General features: G+C 31.4%; 1 long non-coding RNA gene across 1 annotated transcript; it reads right to left on the bottom strand.

Moving 5' to 3' along the window:
- Positions 1-1,128: 1,128 nt before the first annotated feature.
- Positions 1,129-2,077, bottom strand: LOC141664053 (uncharacterized). The gene is made up of 3 exons (XR_012551801.1): positions 1,970-2,077; positions 1,274-1,513; positions 1,129-1,192 (listed from the first exon to the last, which is right to left on the bottom strand). It is a non-coding gene; the product is annotated as an uncharacterized LOC141664053 (long non-coding RNA).
- Between the last annotated feature and the right edge of the window lie 3,048 nt (positions 2,078-5,125).

The raw sequence follows: 5,125 nt of genomic DNA, 5'->3' as shown, positions 1-5,125 counted from the left end.
GTCCGTTGTCTGATACCCTATTTTTCCGTTGACTATTGAGCCGCCGTCTGTTAGTTGGATCAGACAACGGCTAAAAAACATTGTCTGAGATTATACAGACAATGATTATGGATTAAGCCCGTTGTATTACATCCAGAAAAGACAACGTTTTTTACTTGTTTTCGTCGTAACAAGCGACATTACTCAAGGGTTCTCACAAACTCAGAAAACCGTTGTGTAAGGTATAACATTAAAACCAATCCTATAACACTTATTGTTGTATAAACGTTGTTGTGTATTCAGATAGACAACAAAAATGAAATTGAGCTCATAGAACTCTTGTAATAAATTTCTACACACAACAGTTTTGGATTTTAATGTATAGCATGATCAGATACATACAACTGTTTATTTGTTCAAACGTATTGCATGAATACCTTTGATAAAATATCTTAATATTATATAGACAATGGTTTACTAGTGTTGTGAGAGTTAATTTTGCACCAAAGTTTTGTGTTCGAAAGCATTGTTTTAGTATTAAAGACATGATATTTTAATGAAGTTTGGTTGTCAAAAGCGTTGTCTTACACAAAATATAACAAGTAATCAAATGAAATTAACTTTGCAAATCTAAACAAAAGTTCTAAAGTTAATCCATGATCGAAAATCACACCAACATAGTTATACAAAAGCTAAAAGCATATTGATATCACTGCCTTCATGAGTCTAAGATTTCTACTACAAATTTAAGAAAATATAGAGTCTACGAGGATTTTCAGCTTCTCTTCACGTCTTCCGCAAGAGCTATGTTGTCCTTGCAATATCATTACAGCATGTGATAGGCAATTTCCCAATCTGGAGAAAACAATCTTCAAATTAAATCGACAACATAATTACATAATTACATAATTACAACATAATTACATACAACATAATTACATAGAAAATTATTTATCCTTGTGACAAACTTTTGGATGTGATTGACCTAAATGTACACTAGATACTGTTTGATATCATAAAGGGATGTACACTAGATTTTTTTAAATAAGAAAGAGTAATTTGAGAGAGATTTAAAATCTATAAGTTTTAAGAAAAATAGAACTTGGCACCTGGTTTTTTTAGTACATGTGGATGGTAGCAACTTCAGTGGTCAGGACTATCAACAGATCACCTGCTGAATTTATCCCTTTCCCCTCTCACCTGCATTATATGACTATCAACACACTTTTTAATAAAAGATATTCAACCTAGTTAACTAGAACAAATTTTATCTTGTGTAAGCTTAGAAACATACCTAGTTTAGCATGTTAAGGACAGTTTCTCAAGTGAAAACATAATATTTGTGCTGAAAATTGAACTCATATTTGCAATTTTGTGTGGACAGAAGGAAGGCAGGCATACAGGAAGAAGTGTTCATGACTACATTGGCTAGATCTGGTCGTTGTTCAAGTGCACTGACAAACTTTCGGGAAATGATATTGAGCATCTTCTTGAACTGGGATATGTATCTTCTGTATAGAGCAAAGCCTGCCATCTAGGCAAGGAAATATAACATTAAATTCGATACTACTTTAGCAATTGTATATAATGATAAGAATTTCTTGATCATAACATTAAATTTTTATATTCAATATCAGATAGCTATACAAAATGGCCTAGCTTAATATTACAAACAAGAAGAATGTACAGAAGGTATGTGTCAGCTGGACAATGTCAACAGTAAGCTCATCGTATTGAGCTGGAATCAGAAGTTCAGACAACGAAAAGGAAAGCCTGACTAAATATAATACATAATCCCCCAGCTCCAAAAACCCCGGATAAAGAAAAAGACAATAATATGGCTATTTGAAAAAATGACATAACATGGTAGCTTGAAAGCTCTTCATCTTTTAGCACAAAAAGCTTAGCAGAACCCTCTCATGCACATTATTAATCAGATTTTAGATGGGGAAAAACAAATAATATTAAAGTAAAAAGTAAGGAAGCATACTGTGCTGGCTAGTGCATAAGCCACAATTAATGGAGGCGAAGCAAGATAATTAGCTCTTGTTAGTGGGTGAACACGTCCTTCAAAGTTTCTATTTCCGGAAAGAACAGCTGCAACTACAATGTCTGGAAAGCATACATATACAGAGTATAGGTGTACAGCGATTATTTTCTGGTCCACAAAAATGGAAGAAAAGAAGGTAAATCAAGACAGCTAACAACACACAACTGTTGCCTTCATTCAGGACAATGTATAATACTTTTTCTCCGTTTAAAAGGGTAACTTATATTTAAAATACAGGTTGTATTATCTTCTAATTCATCCATAGTAACATAATCAATCTTGATGTGAAATAAAAAATGATACTCTCTTGTAAAAAGATGATAAAATCTTAAATTCCGTATGTTTTCACAAATATAGCCTCTTGACCACAATATAAGATACAATACAAGTGATGATTTCACCATGGGGTGATATGAAAATTGTTTGAAGCAAGTACTTGGTAACAACTCCAGACCCTGGTGCAAGACTTGTTTTCACCCATAGCTTAACCTGTCTACAGATACAATTTATATGAATATTACAAGGCAGACTCCTACCACTCGAAAAACACTGAACAATGTATTGAGGACATAACTATAAACTCTCTGTTTACCAAATACATGTGAGTACAGATGAACCTTGATCAAGTATTAATCGATAAAATAATAACCTCGCTAAAAAATAATATTTTTCTCCGGAAACCAACATAATGGAAACATTGTATTTTTACGCCCGATAAAGAAATTCATTTCCTTGGTCTCGAACCTATTATTTTAAAGAGGTTACTGTAATTGACAGGTATAACATAGATGTTACGGAAACTATCATATAGCATTCAAGCATAGACAACGGTTTTTTCTAAAATCATGTTGTGGTAAGTTACTTTACATAAGTGTTTTTTCGGAAATACCGTTGTTGGAATTCTACAACGGTTTTTTCTTTAAGATTGTTGTAGTATTATAAATTTTACAACAGATTATAAATATCGATAACGGTTGTCTGAATGTTACAAGTGTTTTATTTTAAAAATACTTGTATAAGGTAGATTAATACAACGTGCTTTTTCGAAAAACACTTGTGTGAATTGAACAATTAATAATGTAAATTTGAAGTGTAATTATTAGGTATATTTGTAGGTTAGCACACATATGATACGCCGAATAATATTATAACGAGTTATATCTGAAAAGTAGCACTATTAACATTCGTAGATAATGTCAACTAAATCCTAATATCGTTATTATGACTTATATCTGTAAGTTAGTATATAGATTATGTGCTGCTTTATGTTATTATGAGTAATATTCGTAAGTTAACGCTATTAACGTCCGTACGAAGTCCACAAAACCAACAAATAGATATTATGAGTTACATTTTTAACTTAATCTACACGTTATGTCCTCATCAATGTGATTATCTGTTGACACTATTAATATTCATCTAACGTCTAATACTAATAGGTAAAAGAATTCAAAATTCTTTGAAAAAGGTGATTTCAAATCTTAATAAACACAAATTAATTTTGTGTAAGTTATTGGTTACTCGTATAAATTAATAAACGGTGGCATATAATTATTCTGAAAAAAAAATAAAAACTAGTAAAAGTATAGACAACGGTTTTTCCTAAAATCTTGTTGTGGTAAGTTACTTTACATAAGCGTTTTTTAGGAAATACCGTTGTTGAAATTCTACAACGATTTTTTCTTTAAGATTGTTGCAGTATTATAAATTTTACTACAGATTATAAATATCGATAACGGTTGTCTGACTGTTACAAGTGTTTTATTTTAAAAAAACTTGTATAAGGTAGATTAATACAACGTGTTTTGTCGAAAAACACTTGTTTGAATTGAACAATTAACAATATAAATTTGAAGTACTTGTGATTATTTTTTTTGTTAATTATAAAGTAGATAATTAAACTATTTTGAAATATAAAATTTAAATATTTAATCTGGATGAAAGCGGATTTAATTAGAATTTGTAGTTTTAAAAAAAAATTAAAATTAATTGTTTAAAATTGTTTTTTAAATTGTTTACTATTTTTATTGTAATAAATCAGACAACAGTTTATTTGAACATTTTGTTATGCAACATGTTTTTAAATTTGGTAAGAAAGACAACTGTTTTAAGAATTTGACCATTGTCTGATATAGGGGGTATACAATATAGGTAAAACACTTGTCTATGAGGTATCATTTAGACAACACCTAATTTGTACATTGTGCGATTTAAGCTTAAATAAACAATAGAAAAAACACTTGTCTCATTTCCACAACTGTTAAACTAGACGTTATCTCAATCATTTTCAGACAATGCATTCTAAAACTCGTTGTGCAAACTTACTCACCATCAACTAGACAATGAATTTTAAAGCGTTGTATTAATGCTAAAGCCTTCCCATTCGCACAACACCTTGATTTTGAAAACACTTATTTGATTTGTTTTACTAGACAACATTTTTTAATTGCTTGTAGTAATCAACGTCAGACAACACCAGTTTTTTGGTTGCAGAAAAACCGTCGTATGAAAAATTCGGGCAACACTTTTTTGGTCGAGTGTTGTCTGATCGGTGTTGTCTGATTTCGTTTTTCTTGTAGTGCTTTATTATTTTGCCTTGTACGTTTAATTTCTCTTTAAAGAACCTTTAGTCGGGAACGTCTTTATTTCGATTTAGACTTTGGACATGTCTTATGTAATGTTTATACAGTACTCTCATTATAGGTTTAGGCGCGACCACTTGTCAAGGGTGCAGACTCTTTGTTTTTTATTTGCTCTTCCTTTACTATCTTCTTCGCTTTCAATTATTCGTCCCCATCTTTGTTATGTCCCTGCCCTTTTCGTAGATGTTGGAAAAAGATGAATTTTCTGCTTCTCCAATTAGACGCTCTTCTATTAACCTAGAAGAAACTGATGCTGTTCAAGAAAGGAGAGCTGCGTTAAAGAGACTTCTTGATCCTCGATAGTTGAGAGCTCACAATTCTTTAAGGGTTGATCGGGAGAACATAGTCACCCTTTTTGATAGTCTTCGCTCATTAGATCATGTAGACGATCTAGCGAGTACTTACCATGGTAAAAATGTGGGTGAAGAAGAAGGAGAGAATGATGACGATCTCC

The sequence above is a fragment of the Apium graveolens genome, chromosome 6 (assembly GCF_009905375.1).
Source record: "Apium graveolens cultivar Ventura chromosome 6, ASM990537v1, whole genome shotgun sequence".
In the NCBI taxonomy this organism is placed as follows: Eukaryota; Viridiplantae; Streptophyta; class Magnoliopsida; order Apiales; family Apiaceae; genus Apium; species Apium graveolens.
Note: the sequence above shows the minus strand (reverse complement) of the source record. Positions and strands in the feature narration are given on the sequence as shown.